Source organism: Ascaphus truei, chromosome 4 (assembly GCF_040206685.1).
Source record: "Ascaphus truei isolate aAscTru1 chromosome 4, aAscTru1.hap1, whole genome shotgun sequence".
Lineage (NCBI taxonomy): Eukaryota > Metazoa > Chordata > Amphibia > Anura > Ascaphidae > Ascaphus > Ascaphus truei.
In genome coordinates this window covers 122,047,459-122,072,577 of record NC_134486.1, presented here as the reverse complement: position 1 = coordinate 122,072,577, position 25,119 = coordinate 122,047,459, and the positions used below count along the sequence as shown (strand labels likewise).

General features: G+C 40.0%; 1 protein-coding gene and 1 long non-coding RNA gene across 6 annotated transcripts in view; one reads left to right on the top strand and one right to left on the bottom strand.

Moving 5' to 3' along the window:
- Positions 1-25,119, top strand: part of STXBP5 (syntaxin binding protein 5) — a 485,695-nt gene that overhangs the window by 23,573 nt on the left and 437,003 nt on the right. The gene's annotated exons all lie outside the window — the stretch shown is intronic.
- LOC142493066 (uncharacterized) overlaps positions 13,507-25,119 on the bottom strand; it is a 54,781-nt gene continuing 43,168 nt past the window's right edge. Inside the window, exon 3 of the long non-coding RNA XR_012800969.1 lies at positions 13,507-13,936. This is a non-coding gene — a long non-coding RNA (uncharacterized LOC142493066). The remainder of the gene's footprint in view (positions 13,937-25,119) is intronic.

The following is a 25,119-nucleotide window of genomic DNA, read 5'->3' as shown; positions in this document are numbered from 1 at the left end:
TGTACCGCCGCCATCTTGTTTTTCTGTGTGTTCCCCCGGTCTTTTCGGGGAAGGAGAGAAAAACTTCGTAACCCCTGGGACCACTGGCTTCTTTCCTTTAGAGGACATTGTATCTGGGTTTAGCTCTGATCGGGCTCGAAATCAGGGCGAGATTTAAGCTTTTTTGGTGCTTTTTAATTAAATTGTGCAGGAGGGTCGACGGAGCTCCTCGTTCACCCAACCATCCCTGGTGACGTCACCGGAAGTCCTCCGTATTATACATTTTTTAACTACTAGGGATAAAGACCCTATAAATATATTGTGCAGTGTACAGTATATCAGGATGGCAAGTTATGTACAGTACGTGGGCTTCAATTTTCCCCCTTTTTTTTATGTTTCTCGGAAAACTTGTCAGGTCTAACATTGTAGAACTGAAGCTATTGGTCAAATATGCATGTATGTTTTAAACATGTTTCTTACATGAAATACAGATGATGGAAAATAATTAAACGTGCATCAAAGCACATTTCTGTTGCTCAATTTGCGATATTTTCAAATGGCACCGTAATTACGAATTGTTTAGGAGGATTAAACAGTCACATTTTGGTTGAACTCCATTATTCTGCACGCGAAGGAGAAGACGCCGAGTTGATTAGGAATTCAGTGACAGCTGCTGATCTGTTTAGTTAGCAGGAACCTTGGTGACGTTATGATCCATTTCTGTAATGGGGAAGAAAATGGAAAACATTTGCTCTCGTTTAAGAACAAGAGAAGCAACAATTTGTGTGAAATGTCCACCATTTCAAGACAACAGTTATAATTACGTATCTATGATGATTTCTCCTTAAATGGGCTGTCCTCTTCTTAGATACAAGTGTGCTACTGACAGTGACCTGTTTGGGGGTTTGATTCCTAAACCTTGCCCCTAATATTTTTACATCTTCTTTTTTTAAAGTTGTTTTGCAAAAATGAGGAGTTATTGGATGGGTTGATTTTTATTTATTTTTTCTAGGGGACTGGTGCTTTGTGGGTTTTTTTTGGGGGGGGGGGGGGTTTGAAAATGGTCCATTTCCCCCATTCCTTTGTGAAGAATTAGGCAACACACACACTACAGTAGGGCCCCGCTTCTCTACGTATTGCTTCTTGGCGATCCGCCATTACGGAGGTACAGAGAAGGGGGCTGCTATGTCTGGGGGGGGATGGCTGAGTTCTCGCATGCACAGAAAGGGGGGGACTGCAAGTCTGCGCATGCGCAGAAGGGTAGGAGACGCCGAAAATCTGCGTTTTTTCACTTTGCGGCGGAGCCTTGGAACGGAACCTGCCGTATGAGCGGGGCCCTACTGTAGTGTATTTTCTGGGCACAATTCAGGGACAAGTTTAAGTGAAAGAAATACCAATAGGTGCCAGGGTAACGAAGGGCTCATTATTGCACTAATTAGTCAGCACACTTTGGTTCATTGTTGGCACCAGGACTGGATCTCGGGCCACAACAGGTTCCTGAAGGCTGGACAGGTCAATTAACGGATACGTTCGTGGTAAGCTGCTGCGGCTCATTATACTGTTTCCAAGGAGTCAACCTACAGATGTAGCCAGGCTCGCGTTCACCGTGTCACCTTTAAAGTGTTATACTGTTCTCTTCTACATGGACATGTACAGCATGCAATTATCTTAATAATAACTTTAGTTCATAATAGCCAATTACAACTACAGTATATTGTGGGGTACGCAGCAACAGCTCCCAAACTTTTTACATTGGGAGCTTCCAAAAGCAATTTGCCTTTAAAACCCTGTCATTCTCTCTGGCCTGCTCTCTGTCTTTTTGTCACTCTCCAGCCTCCTTTTATGATTTACAATACAGGCATACCCCGGTTTAAGTACACTCGCGAGTAAGTACATCTCGCTCAATAGGCAAACGGCAGCTCACGCATGCGCCTGTCAGCACGTCCTGAACAGCAATACCGGCTCCCGACCTGTAACGAAGGTGTGCGCAAGCGGGGAGACTATAGAGCCTGTTATAAATGCCTTATTTACATCAGTTATGCAAGTATATGACGATTGCAGTACAGTACATGCATCGATAAGTGGGAAAAAGGTAGTGCTTCACTTTAAGTACATTTTCGCTTTACATACATGCTCCGGTCCCATTGCGTACGTTAATGTGGGGTATGCCTGTATTCTACTCTGAGTCCTCCTCAAGTCACCAGGGCCCCAAAGCATTACTGCAGTGTTTTCCAGTTGAATTAAGTCACGGAGCCCGTTCAGCAGGGGCACAGTGTGCCATGGACTATGTTGAAGGCCTTTTTTGTGAACTTTGACTCCCACATACTGTATGTGTTACACATTATTTTCACAGATTTTGTCTCCTATCTTTTCACTCATTGACCGTGTCGGGGACCTCACTTAGGCCCATATTTATAAGCCTATTTACCTTGTTTTTATATTGCAACACTGGAAGACGTCTTTTGGAATTGCACCTCTTAGTAAATATGGGCTTTAGCCTTGGTCTTTCCGTTGGTCAACTTTTTCTTCCTCAATAAGAAGTTGGTCCTGAAGAAATAATATACTTTTCAGCGTGTGATTGTTTTGGTTTTCACTAGGCTAACCTAAAATTACCATTGTTTTCTTAATGAGTTGTCACGACAACCTAAATCATTTGCACATTTTTATTTAGAATAAAAAAAATATATATATATGTATGTATGTATGTATGTATGTATGTATGTATGTATGTGTTCAGTTACCTGAAACTTTGAAATTGCTAATTTTGTGACTTTGTGAGGGGAGGAGGCGGCGGCTATTCCGGTTCATTGTAGAAAATATACTAGCAGGAATGGTACAGTATTAAGGGAGGTCGTATGTATAAAAAGGCTGATAATTCCAGCACAGTATGGTGTTTATAGTATAAAATCAATACAATACAGTACACTATCAAATCAAAATTGTATTACAAAAAAATATGTTGAACACAAAAATTGAAGAGAATCTGAAAAAAGGACAGTCTTAATTTAAGTCAGTGTATGTATCCAAATGAGGCCAGGGCATTGTTTCATGCTATATTGGCTCTTTCTCATCGTGATCCAGGATCCGATTAAAGGAGGTTAAGAAAAAGAGAGACTAGATTCCCCTGTCGTGAAATTAATCCTGTCTTCATTACATCTTCCCTGTACCCAGCGGGCCATTAGGTAGCTCTCCAGATCATCTTGGAGTTGAGATGATTTATCCGGTAATTAATATAAAAATAAATGTTTTATATATATATATATATATATATATATATATATATATATATATATTTTATCATGTTAGTGTGTGTGTGTATGTCTGTGTATATCTGTGTATGTGGGGGCCGAAACTTTGAGTCAATAAATTTCACCTTTTTGCATATAGGAGTGGCTGTCCTCTTTTTGTATATATCTATATAGAGATGGTCCCTCTGTGGTGACCAAAACGTTGGTTGCAGTGCCCTATTTGTTTCAATACAATTTTTTTGTCTGGATTCCAACTTGCAGTGTGCTGTCTCTCATTACTGGACGTCCATCTGGTAACTATCTCTACTTTATACATATGGGATAAGCATCTGTGCTCTGCCTGAGTATTTGTGTGCCAACTGCTCTTTTCTGCAAAATATATATATATATATATATTTATTTATTTGTGGCAGGATGGCCTCGCGGTAGGTTTAGTAAGAGTCCAAACAGTATGTTTAAGGCTTGAACCTTCAGTGTTTTGTTCTCCATATCACAGAAAATAATAAGCACACTGTCCCTTTATGGCAAACCAAATAAAAAAACAAAAACCTACTCCGTTTTGAGAGACTAACTACATAACAGTGTCTGACTAACACACTGGCTGGCTAGCCCAGTTTCCAGCTTTAACAATACACTCGTGTATAAAAACATAATATCAAGTCCTTCTCTGTGGTTGTAGGAACTCTGTCCCAAGATATCCCAGGAATTCTATCCTGGATACAGCAACCTTGACAGGACTACTCTGCTCCCTCAGCAGTCTATTGAATGCCGGTTCCTTGAAAACAAGCCTTGCATCCTGCAGGCTTGTTCGGTTTCATGGAGTGTTCTCTATTCCTGGGTGTGGGTCACAGCAAGCCTGGGGAACTGTACCAACCAGCTTCCTTCTTGGTTAGGGAATGTCTCTCTTCCTTGGTGTGGGTCCCAGCAGATCCTTTGCCATCAGGAGTTATGGCTTAATTAACTCCACCTGCAGCTAGCCTCTTCCAGAGGAGTTCAATCTCCTGCATGCTGAAAACACACATATTGCACCTCTCTCTGTCTTGCACAAACAGTGACTCTGTCACAATATATATGTGTGTATGTGTTTGTGTGTATGGAAAAACAGGACAAGCACTCCAAGGTCCAAAGTGAAATTTATTCCTCAACATTTTGGCACCCATTTGGGCTCTTGATAAAGGCTCCGTTTGGAGCTGAAATGTTGAGGAATAAAAGTCACTTTTGGATCTTGGTGTGCCTGTCCTGTTTTCTCATATCAGATGTGTATCCCTCGCGCTCTCTTTTTTTAAAAATGTTATTGGGAACCGAGATAGTAAGTCACTACTTTAGAATCTGTCTTGTAAGCTCATACATATGATCATGACAGGCCAAATAAAAGCAGTGACATAAGAGTATTTTTGGTGAAAATCTTAAATACATGTCCTTGTATCATAAAAAGCGTACACAATGGCTGCTTTGGTATATAGAAAAAACGCAGCACACCTTCAGTGTATTTAAATGTGTTTGTTTTGTCAAAAGCATTACAATACACAATCGGTACACTTGGTGCATTTTCAACAATAATGGGGTGTCAGTCCCTTCTGACGTTTCAGTCCCACAGGGGCCTTCCTCCTACCGTTTTTTTCTCGGGCCCAAATAAAAGGCAACACAACTAGAATCCAAACTAGAGATAAAAGCAACACTTTTAACTCATGGACAGGAAAAATATATAACGTATGCAGATGTAGCCAACTTCCGTGTACTCTGTGCCAGGGGAACTTTGTGATCCGGTTCCCACGTGAATTCTTTCTGTGGTGGGTCCCATTTGGCAGAACGGATCATCCGCTGGCAGCTGCGGCTTTTACTGTCCCTGGAGCCTCAGCGTTTCGCTTTTCTTCCTGCGGTTTCCGGGGACAGTAAGTCTGCTTACAGCCGTACATTTATACACACATACTGTACATTTTCCATTTGCTCATATCCGGTGTACAAATTACATTGTTAATGTTTCAGGTGCTGTAGATGTTCTGAGGTACGGAATGTTACAATAATCACTGCATGTGCCTACCCTCTGGTCTACTACAGGGGTACGTTTGGCCAAGCAAAGCCTTTTTGAGATGGTGCCGTATAGGTGCCGTATGCTATACTTAGTCACATGATGACCATTTTGACTTGGTGTCAAGGATTATTTATAGAAATATGGAGCTTTGCACAGATAGACTATTTGCTGCCAGTAGCTTTATAACTGCACAAATCTTTTGTTTTCAGTAGCCAAAGGGGCTTAAAAAATTATTGGCACTGTGCCCAATTCAAGGGACAACCACATTTAAATAACATTGGGCAAAATTTCTTTGAACTGTGGGGCGTATGTATCAAGGCAAAAGTGAAGCAATTCTGGGCCCAGTACCTGTACCGTATGTATATATAAGTTGTATTTAAATAAATAAGATTCCTATGTAACTGTATTTGTAACCATGTATTATTTGTTTTACTCTGTGCCCAGGACATACTTGAAAACGAGAGGTAACTCTCAATGTATTACTTCCTGGTAAAATATTTTATAAATAAATAAATAAATAAATAATTCCCGTGCAGTTATATTTGCCCAAAATTTCCACTTGTGCCTTAAATAGACCCCCTGTATTTCAGAAAAGTTTAAGCAAGATTTATTCTTTAAAATAGAGCGAGATTGGCGTTCTAAATAAATCCCTTTACATTAAAATGAAACAAGTGTACATTTTTTTAATAAAGTAGTGGGACTATCGGTGTGAAAACAATCACCTAAAACCATCATCCCACTTCGACAATTGTTTATACAGTATTAGATTTTCTCTGTAAATTCAGCATTGAATTCAGTTTGTTACAACATCTTCATCAGCATTTTTAAGTACTAAATGACAGGGAAGCAGAGGCAGTTTCCATTTCTGTTCACTCAAGGATTGAATATCAAATACCTTAAATATTTATATAAAACCTCCTTCATTCACACACTTTTTCAAGGTCATCTTCATTTAACCTGTACTGGTAATGCATCTTATCACTCTCTCTACAAGGTAACCATAGAGGATGAATGTACAGTAGGTACTAGTCACATCTGTGTCCTCACAGGCCACTAAATCGTTTCAGTGTTGACCACAATATATCAAATTGACTGAAAGAGGCAAATCTAATATGCACCTATTACATTGGTTCTCAAACATCTTCTCAAGGACCATGGTCGACACCAGGTTTGCTGAGAACCCAATTAATTTGCACACGGTAGATGCACCTAATTTTACACGTGAATAGCATACTGGTTGGTTGCCACGAAAATCAAGCCTGTTATGAGGTTTGAGGTTGAGCAATCTCTCCAGTTTCTACATAATATATAGGTTATTTTATCTCAACCGAAGCATGTGGTCTCCTGAGCAAAACTGTTGTTTTCTTAAAGCCATCCCTCCACTTTAGGTGAAATTTGCCATGTACAGTACATCCTGGGGCGAAAAGGAGACAGCTGTGGAACCAGTCATCTGGGGGAGATGCATCTCATTCTAGCATTCCAAGTTGGGGTTTCGAGTTAAATCAAATAAGTGGTTCTGGGGCACCCCTAGGTTCAGGCAAGAGAAACAAATGTGCATACAAGTCCCACAAATAGAGGAGATTTCTTAATCACAAAGATGTGATACAAACATATTTAAAGCAGCAATCCCCCCCCCCCCCCCCCCCCCCAATTGAAATGTATTTACTTTTAACATGAATGGAATCAGGGGGTCCTCCAGAGCTTTCTATTTTCAGCTCCGGACCCCCCCTGCTTATTACAAGTACTAACAGTCTGAGAGGCCAGTGCACTTTCTATTGGATGATTGCTGGCCCCATCTTTAAAATAAACAGGAAGCCATTTCCTCTGGTTTGGCACCCATTTTGTTTCCCCGGGATGGGAGAATACCTGTAGGTCCCCACCTGAGCTGAAAATAGTGTTCAGCTCTGGAGGATCCCTCATTTCAACCATGCCATGGCCCCTTTGGCATTAGTAATCATGTAGTTGCTTTCCTGAGCGCTCAGGCAATAGCTTCCTTCTGATGATGTGATGGGAAGTTTGCGGTGATTGCGAGCAGCGTACATAATAAGGGCCTTCGGGCATACGCTGTACTTGTATGAGACACTTTTAATGCCTAGCTCCAGAAACACCCTGGTTCTTCTGTTTTATCTTTTTATGTGGTCTTTAAATTGTCAAATCATAGATGGCTTCTAGGATCATCCAATAGGAAGCGACCATGGTCAATCTCTCATGATATTGCGACCTCATATTGGCCCATCGGAGTGAGGCCTTGAAAGGCGGTCATAATGATTTCCCAAAAAGGGACAAGAAACACTCAGGAACCGTGAGGTCCCCAGAGATAAAAAATAAATAGTGAGGTTCAGATCTGGGACACCCTGGAATAGATTTATTATTAAGGCTGCTCTAATGATACTTCCACAGCCTATCACACATAGCAACACAAAAGTTGGACAGTAAAACACACTGTAGAAGTACAGACAGGTGTTTAAAAAAAAAAAAAATATATATATATATACTGTATAACCCATAGGAAATGAAGAGACAGCACTCCGTAGTAAAATTATACAAAATTGTATAAAATGGCAACACACAAAGACCCAACGTTTCGGTCCTCAAATAGGGACCTTCTTCAAGTCTTCTTTGAGGATTGAAATAATGGGTCTTTGTGTGTGCCGTTTTATATAATATATACAATTTGGATTACTACAGAGTGCTGTCTCTTCATTACCTTTGGGTTATGCTTCTCTATTAGATTACTTATGGGACAAGCACCTACATCTATTTGAATCACTGAAGTGCCAACTGCTGCATTAATATATATATCTATATATACACAAAAATAGTAGCGCTGGTACGTTAATTATAAATGATGTAATGTGCAAAAAGTGTGCTAAGAGTGAATTATATATAAGATAATTATAATAATGTAATACGTGAATAATGTTGGATAGATAGGTAATTAAGGCACAGGGACAGTCTGTACGGAGGAGGCAAAGCTTCTATATGGTCAAGCCTGACCACAGTGATAATAACAAAAGACACTACTCCTGACGAAGTCGCCGCAGTGTGACGAAACGCGTTGAGCTGTGACGTCATCGCATTCGTGTTGGTGTATTTGGAGTCCCTGGCTTCCCTGCGCTCCGGCTGGCAGTAATTTCAAGTGCTAGCAACCATTGTATGAGGGAGCAAAGGACGTGCAGGCATTGGATACCTTTTTATCTTGCTGCCAATTTGGGATAGGAGTTCATGGTGAACCTGGGCTGTTTACATCCACTCTGCAAACCTGGGACTCACCCTATCACCGCAGATGACCACAATAGAGATTTCTCTCCCACGAATGGTTCTGTTTAAAATCCTTTAAGTGCACATTCTTATGGGTTGCTGATTTTTTGAATAAATGTACCTTATTTTTTACTCAGTTACGTGCTATGGAGCTTGCGCTTTTGTTTGTTTTTTGTTCATAGATTCCAAAAGTGGTTGGCTATACCACTCCCTTTAAAGCTGCAAAGACGCTCCCTGGATCTTCTATTCGGACTATATTTCTCTCTGGATTTTTTGTTTGAGTGGAACATTCATTTTGGATTTTTCCTTTTTTTTCACTATCACGTTATTAGGTTAAATTGTGGTAATTTTAATTTATTTTAATATTTTAAATATGTTATTATAATTTATCATTTATTATTGTTATTTCACATCCTCTTTAGCGCTACTTAATTTTTGTGTTGTCTTTGATATATATATATATGTGTGTATATATATATATATATATATATATATATATATATATATTAATATAATATATAATCTTGTATGTCAGAGAAGCAGACAATTAATTTATGTGTATACATCTTTTAATCCGTTATTAGTATGGCAGGTGGTCCATAAGGTTTTCCTGCCAAAGCAATATAGTTTTATAAAACTGGATTGAAGATGATCATATTTTGATATATATTCTGATTCTAAATAGAATTTAAAGTGACTAGAAATCACACTGAAACATTTGACTGTCCTTCATTTGACCTTGTGCATCCATGGTTTGAATTAACAAAGATGCTCACATCCTATGTTAAAAATGAGGTAGACAGACTACCTCTGGGCCAGGCACCAATAGAATAAACATCTTCTTTTTTACATTATCACTATAGCTTTTCCCCAGAATGCTATGTAGAAATCTCCTTGCTTGTTTACTTCTCTCACCCAGTTTATTATATTTGAAATGAAAGCGCAGAGACATTGAAGATCACAGCACTGGGTGTGTGGTATTGGTGGATAACACTGAAGATTTGGGCTACTAATACAGTATGCCATGCTTAACCTGCAGTAATTTACATTTTATGCTTTTTATAGCTGAGTGTTTTCAGTTTCCTGTACAAATCAGCCTATTGGGAATGACAATGCAGATGGACGGTAGGCACACATTGTTTTTTCTTTTTGTTGGCAGGGTTTATTTCCATTGTGACTAAAAGTACAGTAAATGCACCTTTTTACTGAAGAGCTTAACTTAGCGTATCCCTTTTGGCCACAGACTGACACTTTATGGAGACCAAGCACCTCTGCAGTGATGCTGCATGGGCAGGATAACGTGAACAATTCCCATGATCACACTGACAAAGACATCACAACATGTCAAAGCTCCTGCCCTTCATAATAGTTCCCAGTCGCATTACTATTCCCCCCTGTCCCGCTGCTACTCTTGGCCGTTAGCAACTGAATTTGCACTTTTTTAAAATTTGTCTTGAAGGTGGATGCCTTCAGTAAGCTGGCAGAGGCAGATCTGCCAATATATGAAGTCACCCAGCGGGGATGTGCCTAGTCTCCATTAACCGGAGCCAGGACATCCTGCATGGCAGCACATTGCATTGAATCAAAAGGGCTTGCTCAGAGCAACTTCTGACGTGTAATGGTTTCCGAAGACTTGCTTTTACATGCATGTAATTCCGTATCAAAGCTGACCAGTAAGCCTGGCTCTTATTGTGGCTATGCCCAGGGTTTAATTTTCAGGTCAGTCAGTGATGTGCGAGATGACCTTCCTGTTTTTTTTGTATGCTGTATGTTGTTTGATTCATTCTTGACATTTGGTGTTGCTTTACATTGTAGCCAGGGGTTGCTGCGCCTCTGCTATAAATACCTGATGAGTGTCAAAAATATCAAACAAAATACCATGAAAGCAGTAGTGCTACCAGCTTGGGCATTTTTAGATAAAATGTCTAGCACTAAAAGCACTGTTTTTTTTTTTATATATATATTAAAATCCTTCAGTAGCTTTCTGGTATATTGATAATAAATTATGGTGAGTAATAAAGGGACAAATACTCCTCCACCGTGCTGTGTACAGCAAATAAAAATATCCCTTGTGAGCACATTTACATGTCTCAGACAGGTCGGCAACGCTGCTTTCCTCCATTATCTCTTAGCATACAATGCTTCCACTGCAGCCAGGGATTCTGGGTAATGACATGCAAATGAGCACGCAGTGTGTCACCGTTTATATATTGATATAACTTTTTTTGTAGGGATAATGAGACGGTTGTCATTTCCTAAAAACAACTTTAGGAAAAAAAATAAATCTGTGATCTTGGAATGACTCTGAAAAAGCACTATATGTTGATTTTCTATGATGTTCGTTATTTAAGGGACATGTTAAAGAATGGTAGATAACCACGAATAGTAGGCCCTGAAAAGTGGAAGCGTCTTCACGGCTCTCAGTAGAGAGTTGCCCATTCCTCCAGGTCGTCAGGCCGAGGGGGGGTTAGGCCAAAGCCCTCTCTTTATTTGAGTCTGTGATGATTTCCTGGTTTCCGTGGGCCTTGGCTCACCCAAAACATTTTCTCATCATTTTTCTGACACTAGTTACTGATCATTAAAAATGTTCACATTAGGATTTCAATATCTTCCGGTTGAGGTAGTTATTTATGTTTTGACTTGTTTAAACTAAAAATCCAACCTTACCACAACCGCCACACACTGAATTCAATAATTACTCCCATAGAGCTATTCGCCAAACCCCCAAAAGACAAGAAAGACCAAGACCCATATATGTTGGTAAAGGCCACAGCACATCATTTACATCACACCATATTAAACCATTTCTATTAAATACCAACACATAATATATCAAACATACAATTATGACACCTAAAACCTTAGGGAAATTGAAAGAAAGGCATGCACCTTACCTCTTGCCTTCAAGCTAAGAGAGGAGTATTTATAGCCACGGACCAGATTAAAAAACAAACAAAGAGTAGGTGAAATCAGTCACTAAACCATGTACTGTACGTACATTGCCTCCTCAAGATCCCAAACTGGGTAGATACTATTCATAGAAGGAACACAAATCTCATCAGTAGTAGGTTATTTGCTGCTACCGCCTTCCCTCTTTACAATGATGGCGGACTCGCTCTTGGTCTTTTGCCGCTACCGAAGACGTACAGATGTAACAGGCGTTATTACCCATGGGAATGCAAGAAATAATGCAGAAAATATTTCCAGTTACCATTGTTTTCAGTGGAACAAAGGTATTTGTTGAGATACATTTCTGCGCTAACGGGTGCAATAGTGTTTGCCACATCTGTAAACCAACGTTTCTATTGATGAATGATCTTGTTTGTGTTCTTGAATGAAATTGTTTGTGTACACATCAGTGTCCTGCGGACATACGCGCAATGACATAAAACATTTTTGGGGTACTTGAAGCACAGGGAAATAAGTTGACTTGCCACGGTCACAATAAGTTTGGCACTGGATACGGAGTCTGGTTCTCCCACTGCAAAGATAGTGTTTTTGCCAGTAGGCCTCTCCGTCTATTCACTTCTATCATACACTTGTAGCACAATGTAAAAACAAACTATTACTACATCTAATAATAACACAGCTTGCCATTAAAGAAAAGACTGGACTTGGCACACAGCACTTTTCGCTTGCTGTAAGAGATTACACCTTTTATGCTATCTGGGGCTTGGTGATTTATGGAGCATGTAATACTAAATAAATAATCTATTTTAAATTTGAACAAGCTGCCGTGTTTGTTTTCCAGGGAAGTGTAGCTTTTAAAGCTCATCGCTTTTATACCCCCGACCAAATGCTGTGTTTTTTCTTGTGTATGTGTGTGTGTGTGTGTATGTATGTGTATATGTATGTATGTGTATATGTGTATATGCTGCTGGATGGTAACGTACTCTTTACATTATTTATGGGACTAGACCCATGCCTATTTGGATTATCAAGCAAATGAGAACACATTGCCACTTAAGACAAAAGGTGGCACTGTGTGCTCATTTTCATGTCATTTCCCAGAATCCCTTGCTGCAGTGGAAGCACTCTTTGCTAGGGGATAATGGCAAAAAGCAGGGTTGCAAACCTGTCTAAGATAAAGATATGTGAATGTGCTCACAAGTAATATTTGTATATGCTATACCAGGGTAGCGCAAATTTTTGGAGCTATGCCTCCCCTGCCTGCCACTTTTTGACCGGTGTCAATTGATGCCGGGCGATGACGTCACATCACATGGCCCGACGCCGCGTTGCCATGGCACAACAATCTACTGAATCCCGGTAAGTAGGTTACAGAGGCGCACAAAAATTCAGCGCCCCCCAGTTTGCTCACCTCTGTGCTATGCGGTGGAGGGTTTATAGACACCTTTTCACCCACCACAATCTAAATTGTGTGTGTGTGTGTGTGTGTGTGTGTGTGTGTGTGTGTGTGTGTGTGTGTGTGTATATATATATATATATTTATATATATATATATACACATCATACGATACCGTTTGAAGCACGAGATCAGGAGACAGCACTCTGGTAAGTTTGATCACAAGTTCTTTGTATTGAAAAAAGACACAAACGTCGGTTTCTGTGTCTTTTTTTCAATACAAAGAACTTGTGATCAAACTTACCAGAGTGCTGTCTCCTGATCTCGTGCTTCAAACGGTATCGTATGGTTTATTATTGCTTTATGGGACAAGCACCCAATTTGTTCTACTTGCAAGTGGAGTATATACATACATACATACATACATACATACATACATACATACATACATACATACATACATACATACATACACAGAAAAAAAATCAGCGCTAGGACTAGCACAAATGAAATATTATAAGTGAGTAAATGGGTGACTAATAAATGTACTGACCAGGTGAAATGAGCTAGCAGGTTGTAGCCCTAATGAGGATATGCCTATCCTAATTAAATAGAAGAAAGAAAAAAGGCGCAATCCTGTATAGCAATAAAAAACAGGAAAATTTATTAATTGACATGGCAGTTTTGTTACCATCCTGCCGTCTCTGTAGGCACCTCTGGTTGCAGATTATACACCTAAAAATTAACATCCACAAAGCAATAATTAGCATTGTGAGTGCAAGGCAGGTATGGCGTTCAAATTAATTAGTATTTCACTATGAAGTACTTGGTCGGAATGACTAAGTTGAAATATACGCATTTATGTTAATTCCCTGCCGTAGCAGTATAGCTAGTGACATTCCTCTATTTTTTGTTTTATTTAATGACATTTCTAGTGCCAACGTTTTATTCTTTTATTAAAATGGTTGTACTCTCGCTAGCTGAACACAAAATGGCCACCTTAATGCCTGTTGCTTCCTGACCTCTGGTCTCAGGTCATGTAGGCTTTTCATTTCATAAGAAGTCATGCACATGCATTGGTGACTTGTTCCTAATCCACTGGGAATACACCTGCACAGGAAGAGGGAAGGGGGGGTAAAACAAACGTAAATAAAAAACATATATACATATTTTATATTAAAGCAGCAGTTCAAGCAATATCCTACATGTGTTTGTTTTTTTTTTTTATTCACTTTTGTACTATGAAAAAAAAAGTGTTTTAAAGACATTTTTAATGTTTCTAATCTAAGAAGCATTTCCAAAGTGGCAGCCCGCTTCCCCTTCGGATAGGCTCTGGCTCTTGAGCCCCACACTCTCTCTAGCAGTGAACCAATTGTATCTAGTAACTACCCAGTCAATCATATTCCAGGACTACATTGCCCAGAATGCTGTGCAAGAACCGAATTAAATAACCCTGAGCAAGCGATTGATTACAGGAGAACGGATGGATCTGCAGCTTAGCTAATCACTTGTCAGTGTGCAGATAGTATTGATGCACATATTGAATGGGGAAAAAACATATATATTTAAAAAAAAATGGTAGCTTGAACTGCAGCTTTAAAGGAGAAATCTGAGCAATATCCTACATTCACTTTCAAACACTTTACTGGTTGTGATAATTGATTGCCAATATTCCCATCAGTTTGAGCTGCAAACTGTAACAATAGATAATGTTACTTTAGTGATACATTGTAGCTGCTGAGTTACACTGACTGAAGGATTGATTTGAAACGGAAAGGCAGCCATTTAGTGAACCCAGGTTAACCAGATTTTGCTGATCGATCACGGGAGAGCTGATCGATCTGCAGCTTAGGTAATTCATTTCCAATAAAGGTAATCAAAGTCTGCATATATATTGGCAAAAAAATGGTGTATATATATAAATATTTAAATAAAATTAAACTGCTGCCTTGCCTCTTTTTAAAAGATTACAGTTGCACAAAATAGGCCTGAATCTAAGTTGAAGAGGCCCAAGGCAACAATACTGCATTCGGGTTGCATGTCGCTTCTTTCTTGCTAATACTGCAATTTTCCCCCTTTCTGGCTGCACATAGTTTTCCAATCCGGAGGATACCATGACCTGTCACCTCATTTGCTGACTGGATGTTGCTTCTGGGTCTTGCAAACTGCCCTCATGTCTCTGGAGCTTAAACCCGTCACCTCTGTCACGCACTCACTTTGCTTTTTGGCCCGTGGCGTGAAAATCCCAAAGCCATTCCTATGCGCTGTGCATTTCCATTGTTAATGCATTCTGGCACAGGCAAGATTCTGATAGCTGTATTTTTTTATTTTTGGCTTCCTTTCATTATTGATGCAAATTGGCAGTGTTTTCTGCACGGAGAAATATTTCATTTGTTGTCAGCAAAAACCCAGAGGTTAAACTGGCACTGGTTTAAAAATAGCAAACTTGGAAGCCGACCGAAACCCACAATCTATATAGAAAAAAAACCGAAATAAATGTAAATGAAGCTGTTTGAGAGAGGATGTTTAGTCTTACACTAGTGAAGGATAATAAGAAATGTATTTTATTTATTTATAAAATGTTTTGCCAGGAAGTAATACATTGAGTCACCTCTCGTTTTCAAATAAATCCTGGGTATAGAGTTATGATCACCAATAATACATGGTTACAAATACATAGTGAAAAAGAATGATCCAGGGCAACTTCGGATTTTCTTAATGAAATTACTGTAAACAGTACAAAGCACAACGTTTCATCCTTCAAGAGGACTTTCTCAAGTGACTTGAGAAAGTCCTCTTGAAGGATGAAACGTTGTGTTTTGTACTGTTTAATTTCATTAAGAAAATCCGAAGTTGCCCTGGATCATTCTTTTTCTCTATATACTGGATTTTTAGACCGATATCCCTGAACCAGGAGCACCGGTGAATTGCAAGTATCTTTACTTTTTTCTATGTGGTGTGCAGCTCCCCTTACCCTATTACAAATACATAGTTACATAAGTGAACAGGGTACAGGAGTGCCCCAGTCATGCGGTGGGTTCCATTCTAAGGACCCGCCGGAAAGCGGAACCAGCGATTTTCGTTATGTGCGCATGCGCAGATTGGCAATGCGCCGTTCTACGCATGCACAACATCGGCAAAAACCCCATTCTACGCATGCGCGGCCCCGGACCGGCCCGTTCTCGGTACATGGAAGACATAACGGCCCCCTTCTCGGTACCGCCGTATCGGTGGATCGCCGAAAAGCGGGGCCTTGCTGTATACATAATATACAAGACATTGCATGCACAGTTAAAGATAATATATATTATAGGCGTATGTAACAGTTGCAGACCAGATAAAAATGTGTGACCGCTTTAGTTTTGAAAGAACTTAGACTAATTCTTTGCTATCCATATGATGGGAAGGGTACGCCTGCTTTAATATTCAATAGACACTCGACGTTCTATGTATCAAGGCAAAGAAAAGTGTAGTGTTTGTTTTGCTTGTGGCTACCACCCTCCCTCTCTGTGATGCGGGGAATTTACCAGACTATGATAGTCTCCACACTGTTTAATACTATTGGTGCAGAAAATACAGCACTGCATGGACCGTCCAACCAAACCTTATTGTTCTTTCACTTGAACTTCTTTTTTTTTTTTTTTCACTGATCAATTCTAGTGCTGCTTTTTGCATCAGTTTGGTAATTAGGACCATTTGATCAATTTGAAATTTGAGATGTTTACACAACCTTGTTCCTAGTAGGTACTGTACTGTCTTTGACACTTGAAAAGAGAACAGTGTCGAACAGAGAGTGGATTTGATGTAGCCCGTTTAGCATTGTGGATTGTATACTGTAAATAAAAATACCACTTGTATTTGCATGTCTCAGATAGGTCTGCAACTCTGCCTTATACCATTATCTGTCAGCATACAATCCCTATCCAGAATCCACTGCAGCCAGGGATTCTGGGTAATTACATACAATAGAGTACACGGTCGCCTTTTATGCTTCTTGTCTATTTTAACATGGACCCCTATGAGCTTATGGCTGCCATATCACACAGCTTTTTCAGCTCAGTCTGGGTTAAAGAAGTGCATAGCCAGTACACCTACTCACAGACAGCTGTTTCAACCTTTGGGCTCTCATCACGGTGAGTGAGGATGGTTATATTGGCTTTGCAATGTGAGGCTGGAAGTTGCTACAACCAGACAAAAAAAATGTATGATGAGTAAAAAAAGTGACAACCCTCAACAAGTGGTATTTTTATTTGTTATATACAGTACACTGTACGGTGGAGGTTTATTTGTCACTTGTTTTTACCCACTATAACTTTTTTTTGTGTCTCGTTGTAGCCACTTACTTTATGTACTTCCAAAGAATGACTTCTTGTTGGGAATTCAGTTTTGAGTTTTGCAGCGACGTTTCCTTCTTTACTGCTTCTCTATGATCAAATAACCCCAAAACACCTACAGTACACGTCTTCTGCTTTAAAGGTGTGAATTTGATTTCCTCGGCCAAGGATCCAGTAGCTATGGAGAAATAATCCACTTTGCTGTATTTATGACCGTGCAGTGTGGGTCAGTCTGCACTCGTGTCCTATATGAATTCACCCTTGGCGTTGCTTTTGATGAGGGAGAAAGTAGCCTTTACTGTTAATTACAGACAACATATGGACCAACAAAAAGATTTGTCTACTTGTGTGTTACTGTAATTAGGTGTCATGCGGTGAGGATAGCAACATGTCCTCTTATGATTTTTTTTTTCACGCTACATTTACAGGACCAAAGTAAACTGACATTAATAATACACCCAATCCAGTTAAAAACGGTATTACAAACAACTAATTCTGTTTTAGACAGTTCTGTAAAGGAGGATTGCATACATAATCGGGGATCTTTATAATTCCCTGTTAAGGGATTGATTATTTTAAGAGGAGTATCAAAATTAGTCCTAATAAATATATCCATAAAGTATTTATTTAGATTTTTATTTTTTTTATGGATTCACTTTTCTAATATTGTAATTATGTAATATTGCTGGTTTCAGTCCTGTTTTGTTGATTAGCACATATTTGAATAGATTTTGTAGATGCCGAATGTTACTATTAAAATAAAACATTGACATTAAAACTATTGTTTTCTTAATCTCTAGCGCCTCAGGTTACCTTAGTAAACAATATATACTGTACAAACAGAAAGAAATGGTGATAAGCGAGGACTTCTGCTTTAAAATGCTTTTGCTTCCATTCCTGCAGTTAACGCATCTGTGAGGGACGGTTAATGCAGCATTAACAGTGTGTTAGCCAGATTCTCACCTTTGTTGTTGAGTGGGGAAACTCGGTTGAAAACAACCCAAATGGCCACTTCTTTATACTCCGAATGTACCCCTATATTGAGTTAACAAGATACCAATCCCTCACCATCGGCACTTTCTTAATATTATGATGCAATGGTCTGCTAAAATGAGGCGTCTTTGCTACCTAAGGCTGGAGCCATGGTGCCTTCACCCCTGCGCGGAGGCTGGGAAGTGACCCGCGTGAAGCGGGTGCTTTCCCTGGCTGTGGGGGGGGGGGGAGGGGCGTGCCTGGAGGCGTGCCTAGTGGCGTCACGGAGCTGGTTCGCCCTCATTGGGCGAACCGCTCACGTGACCGGCCTGTCGCACCAAGAAATCAGTTTCAACTGATTTTATTGCGCAACGCGCGCCCTCTCCCGCTTTCGCCCCGCACGCCGCATGGACGCGAGCACTGCCTTATGGCAGTCTGATCGCACAGGGGTCTGTGGCACCATGGCCCCAGCCCAAGTTGGCATTGCTCAGTAGCGGGTGTTATTATTGTGCAAATATAGCATTTCTTAACACAATGCCTTGAATGCAACATGCCAGTTTGGGCAGAAACGGTGGCGATTTATGACAGTAATAATGTATTCTTAAATGGTATGTTGTGCTCTGTATGCTGCAATATGCATGTGCAATGAACTCCTAGAAACATTCACATTCTTTGTTACTATAGCTCAATTGTATGTTTTTTCACAGTAGAGACCAAGGTGACAGCACTTTTTTCCCACAGCAATGCCTGGCTAAAGGTAACGAGGAGCTGTGGCATCGACAGAGTCCGCTGGGGCTAAACATTTCCTTCCTTACCTTCCTAGTCACTTTCCTTTCTATCAATGACATCTGCTCCAGGAGTAATGCCTCCACCTCCATGCAGTATATTCTGATCCTGTCTGTTCTCTGCACTCTTTACCCGGGGGAATGTTAGAAGATGTGGACTGTTAGATGACACTGTGCAGTAATGCACCATTGCAATGCTGTGTTGGCTGTTACAATGCCTGGTCACTCAGTCGCCCTAAGACATCTGTAGGCCGTTCAGCATCTTTAAAGCGTTATGCTGCTGCTTTTTATGTTTGTTTTTCTTATTCATTGGGAATCCGTGAGTAGTAATGTTAGTGGCTTTAATGAATTGGGGCCAAAGGAACCTATTCATAAACAGGGACTGCCATTTACCTAAAACAAATGACTACCAGCATTGGCTTAGGGTTTTGTAGCTCTTTCTAATGCTGCTGTACCTTCCATTGACTTTTTTTTTTTTTGGTAGGAGTCTTAATCATGGGGTTTCTCTGTAAAATATCCCGCTTCCCTGGTTTTGAAGAAATATTCTTTTTTTTTTTAAGAGGAGCGCATTCTCTTTCTTCTAAGATGGCTGCTGGAGTGGTGGCTGTATAGATGTTGTTATAACATATGCATAGAATGTAACTTACACTAGCATAAAACAGAGATGCCTTCCACATTCTGTGTATATTGTTACATAGTGTGCAGCGGAGCATCAAAATAAATAATTCATACTATGTTGTTTTTCTGTATTATACATAAATACATTTTGTGTGTGTGTGTGTGTGTGTGTGTGTGTGTGTGTGTGTTCATACATATACACAGACAAAATGTATGAACACACACACACACACACACACACACACACACACACACACACCCACACACACACACACACACGGTGATCTCCGTCTTCTCCCCTGCAAATTGTAATGTTTACCCTGCAGGTCCTGAAGGGTAATGGCCAAATAAGGGAGTTACATTTGGGGAGGGGTGTGAGTGGGTTTTGCCCTAGTTTGTCGAGCCCTGTGTGTGTGTGTGTGTGTGTGTGTATATGTATATATATAGCATTAGGGCATGTAGGAAACAAAGTCCTCTGCGAGCTGCAGTGTTGGTTCTCAGTCTCGACCGGACTCCACATGGAACGCCAGGATGCCGGGTTGACTCCAAACATAGATGCTGCCGCCTCCAATCTCTTACTCTCCACTCTCCAACTCTCGCGGTGATCGCGAGGATGACGTCAGACGCGAGTCTGAAGTCCATTTGTAATAACGAAGGGGAGCAATGGCCAGCTGTATGGCACCAATAAATGCTATGTAAAGCTGACTTTAAACGCTTCACAAAATCCAGGGGGAGCATGTACGGAGAAAAACAAAAATCTAAGTGTAAACTGTAATTTAAGTGAATGAAATTCAAAGTATTCTTGGCTCTTCTGTGCAGCCTACTCACAAAATTTCAGTGGTTTGAGGGCACCAACAGTACAACTTGGTGGAAGTGTTTATCGGGTATCAGGTGAGGATATGCTCCATGTCAATATCCATCAGAGTGTGGAGATGCAAAAAAACTAAATGCCTCCAAAGAAATGCCTCCATAGTGCAGATCAGTTAAGTAAAAAGTATAAATTTTATAGCACTTCAAAAAATTCGCACTTACAATAAAACAATATAAAAACAGCATGTATCACTCAATTGGGAAAAGGATGGATCAACCGGTGTTGGGGCTCACCACACTGCCTCCGTTCAACGTTCAACGCTCACTGTGACTGATGGGGGCTCCGCATACAGCTTACTGTCTCCCGATCACCAGCCAAGAGTCAGTTCCGTCGCGGTCCCTCGGATACTGCGTCACTTCCGGTTCCGGCTCTCGTGGTTGTGGATACTACCCAACCAAAACTTTCAATTTGATTTTTAGGTGCCTCAACACCAATATGAATAACATTTATACACTTATAAGTAATACAGTATGTTCTTTCTATAATGCATCCCTTGCCTATCTATTACACAGATCTACTAAACTGCAAACCTTGTGTGTGATGATGCAGTTTAGTAGATCTGTGTATTCGATAGGTAAGGGATGCATTATATAAAGAACATATTACTTATGATAAGTGTATAAATGTTATTCATATTGGTGTTGAGGCACCTAAAAATCAAATTGAAAGTTGTATCCACATTGTTGCACAAAAGCCGTTTTTTGGAATCAACATTGCGTTTTTATTGAGGCAATTGATTCCTCCCATTTCCCCTCTTCTTTTTTCTATGTTAATAGTGGTTTCCTATTTTATGGGGTATATAGGAAGTATAATTGTATAATACTAATGAAGTGTCCCTATCTCTAAGAACTGATTAGACCTAACGTGTTATAGTAAATGAATTCAATAATGTGAATACAAATCGAAACCAGGTGACCCTGGACATCCATTGCAGACAAGTATATTGTTTTAATTAAAGTAGGGTATATAAAGTCACATTCTGAGAAGGGGCGTCACACTCCTGAGGAAGACATACATTCTATTTGGCGAAACGCGTAGAGTGAGAATGCCCAGAGGAAGAGAAACCGGGAGTTTGGGAAGTATCCACAACCACGAGAGCCGGAACAGGAAGTGACGCAGTATCCGAGGGACCGCGACGGAACTGACTCTTGGCTGGGGATCGGGAGACAGTAAGCTGTATGCGGAGCCCCCATCAGACACAGTGAGCGTTGAACGGAGGCAGTGTGGTGAGCCCCAACACCGGTTGATCCATCCTTCTTTCCACATTTGAGTGATACATGCTGTTTTTATATTGTTTTATTGTAAGTGCGAATTTTTGAAGTGCTATAAAATGTATACTTTTTATTTAACTGATCTGCACTATGGAGGCATTTCTTGGAGGCATTTAGTTTTTTTGTATCTCCACACTCTGCTGGATATTGACATGGAGCACATCCTCACCTAATACCTGAGAAACACTTCCACCAAGTTGTACTGTTGTTGCCCTCAAACTACTGAAATTTTGTGAGTAGGCTGCAAAGAAGAGCCAAGAATACTTTGAATTTCATTCACTTAAATTACATTTTACACTTAGATTGTTGTTTTTCTCCGTACATGCTCCCCCTGGATTTTGTGATGCGTATTCTACATTTTGGGGACGAGTGAAGACAAACCCCACCAGTGGGTCTGAGCAGGGAGTCACAACATTTATTTATTTCACTATTATATGCACATTAAGTGTCACTATTTTTCTTGCACGATAATATAAAGTCATATATTGCATATGGTCACTATTAATTATCACTTTTAGTGTTTAGCGCCTTTTTTTCACCGTCACTTTGTCAAAGCTGACTTTAAAGACACTGTTAGGAGATATAGATGGAAGGCTATACCAACTCAATCATAATAGCTTCAGCCCTACGCGTTTCATCTTATAGAAAGACTTCATCAGGGGGTATAAAATTACGTAAAAAATGCAAATCTTCTATAGGTGAGCCCAACCACTGATAGGCTAATTGGCTGACCAATAATGACTTGCACTGCAAATACTTAAAATTACGATTGAACTGGACAACAGTACAATTTAACCAAAGTAAATACAGGAAATACAAAGTAACATGATTGTAATACATTATATTATAAAATAGACACAATAATATACAATAAAATATTTTAAAATAAGTACAAAAAATGTCAACACAAATGAGTAACAAATTTAAATAAGAGAAAAGGTATGCGGGAGACAGAACTGGGTAAATTCATCAATACATTTATATTTTGTGCATCAGGATGACAAGACAATTTGTAGATAGTTGTGAGTCAAATATTATGAAATCACAGCAGACTTGTAGGGTGCTTTACAACAAGAAAGCTCCCAAGTCTATATTTGCATTGAGACCAAGTGGAAGTTTTGCGTTGTAGCTCAATACAAACGTACTTCACCATACCTGCTTCTCTGATTATTTAATAGGACCGTCATCAACTTGGTCATCTTACTATTGATACAATCGTCGTCGTGTCCCTATGTATTGACTTAATCATAGTCAATTTTTAACTATATCCATGCCTGTGGTTTTCTCTTTCCCTTTTTACCCTTAAGTATTGTGTATAGTTTGTGCACTGTGGCAGCATTTATTGTTACCTTCTAACACCTATTTTGTTACATTTTGCGCACTTAATTATCTTTTCTTGTATATATGTGTATATTTATTTATTTATAAAATATTTTACGAGGAAGTAATACATTGAGAGTTACCTCTCGTTTTCAAGTATGTCCTGGGCACAGAGTAAAACAAATAATACATGGTTACAAATACAGTTACATAAATGAACAGGGTATACATTATATACAAGACATTGCGTGCACAGTTAAAAAAAATATATATTATGGGCGTATGAAACAGTTACAGACCAGATTAAAATGTGAGACAGCCTTAGATTTGAAAGAACTTAAACTGGTGGTGGATGTGAGAGTCTCTGGTAGGTTGTTCCAGTTTTGGGTGCACGGTAGGGGAAGGAGGAACGTCCGGATACTTTGTTGAGCCTTGGGACCATGAACAGTCTTTTGGAGTCTGATCTCGAGTGATAAGTGCTGCAAGTGGTAGGGGTGAGGAGCTTGTTCAGATAGCTGGGTAGCTTGCCCATGAAGAATTTAAAGGCAAGACAGGAAAGGTGAACTTAGCGCCTAGACTCTATTGATGACCAATCTAGTTCTTTGAGCATTTCGCAGTGATGTGTGTTGTAGTTGCATTGGAGAACAAAACGACAAATTGAATTGTAGAGGGTGTCAAGTTTGCTAAGGTGTGTTTGAGGTGCCGAGCCATATACTATGTCCCCATAGTCAATAATTGGCATTAGCATCTGCTGTGCGATATGCTTTCTGACCAGGAGACTTATTAAGGATTTGTTCCTGTAAAGTACCCCTAGTTTGGCATAGGTCTTGGTTGTCAGGGTATCAATGTGCATCCCGAATGTTAAGTGGGAGTCAAACCATATGCCCAGGTATTTAAAACTAGTGACAGGGGTTAGGGTGGTGTTACCGTTGGTTCTAATCTGGAGCTCAGTCGCTGGAAGCTTTAAAAATTTCATCATGGTCCCAAATACCATTTTTACAGTCGTGTCAGTGTTTAAAAACACTTTGTTGTGGGAAATACAGTTTTCAAGTCTCAAAAAGTCAGACTGAAGTATGTGTTGAAGGTCAGAGAGGCTATGGCTGTGTGCATATGAGTTAGAGCCTGAGATGGACACATGTTGGGATCTACCTGATAGGTAGGACTGAAACCAGTTTAAAGCATGCTTCTCTATTCCAGAGCTCTGGAGTTTGTTAAGCAGGATAGCATGACCAACAGTATCAACAGCCTTTGCAAAATCTAGGAATACTGCACCAGTGAGTTGTCCCCGTTCCATTCCACACTGGATTTCATTGCAAACTTTTAGCAGGGTAGTGACGGTGGAGTGTTTGGGGCGAAAGCCAGATTGGAATTGGCTAGGGAAATTTGTCTTGGTATAGAAATCGCTTAATTGGGAGTGGACACATTTTTCCATGACTTTGGATAGGATTGGGAGATGTGAGATTGGCCTGTAGTTTGAGACAGTGTTTTTGTCCCCACTTTTGAAGTTTGGGACAACTCTGGCAGTTTTCCAGGTCTTAGGGATATGGCCTGCAGACAGGATAGAGTTGACTATGGAAGCAATTGGTTTGGCAATGGCTGGGGCACCAAGTCGTAGTAACCTAGATTGTAGTAAGTCAGGTCCACATTGGCTGCTTAGTTTTAATTTGAGGAGCGCTTATGTAATCTCCTCTTCAGATACTGGGCCAAATTGAAAATTGTGGGCTATGTGGGTACTCCCAGGATGAGATTCAGGTTTGTGGTTTGGGCTGCGTTTCGCTTATAAGTTATATATATTAATAAGTTACTATATATATATATTCTTGAGAGAGGCTTATGTATAAGCCAAAGCGTTAAATTAAATGTACTGTTTTGCATTTTCTTCAAGTCCTGTGAGTTGTTTCTACTTTTTGACTATCCATTTCCGTCTCTGGTGCACCCAGGCAAGCTTTTCTAGCTGTGAATGCCGCAGACTATATACTGTATATGTGTCAAATATATAAGTATATGTATGTTGGGTTGAGTCAAGATCCTTTGCTTTAGAGGCTGAAACTTTAATCATGATGATATATTTTCCTGTTGCACAATAAAACCCAGTCATTAGCAGCAACTGGATATAGGCCTT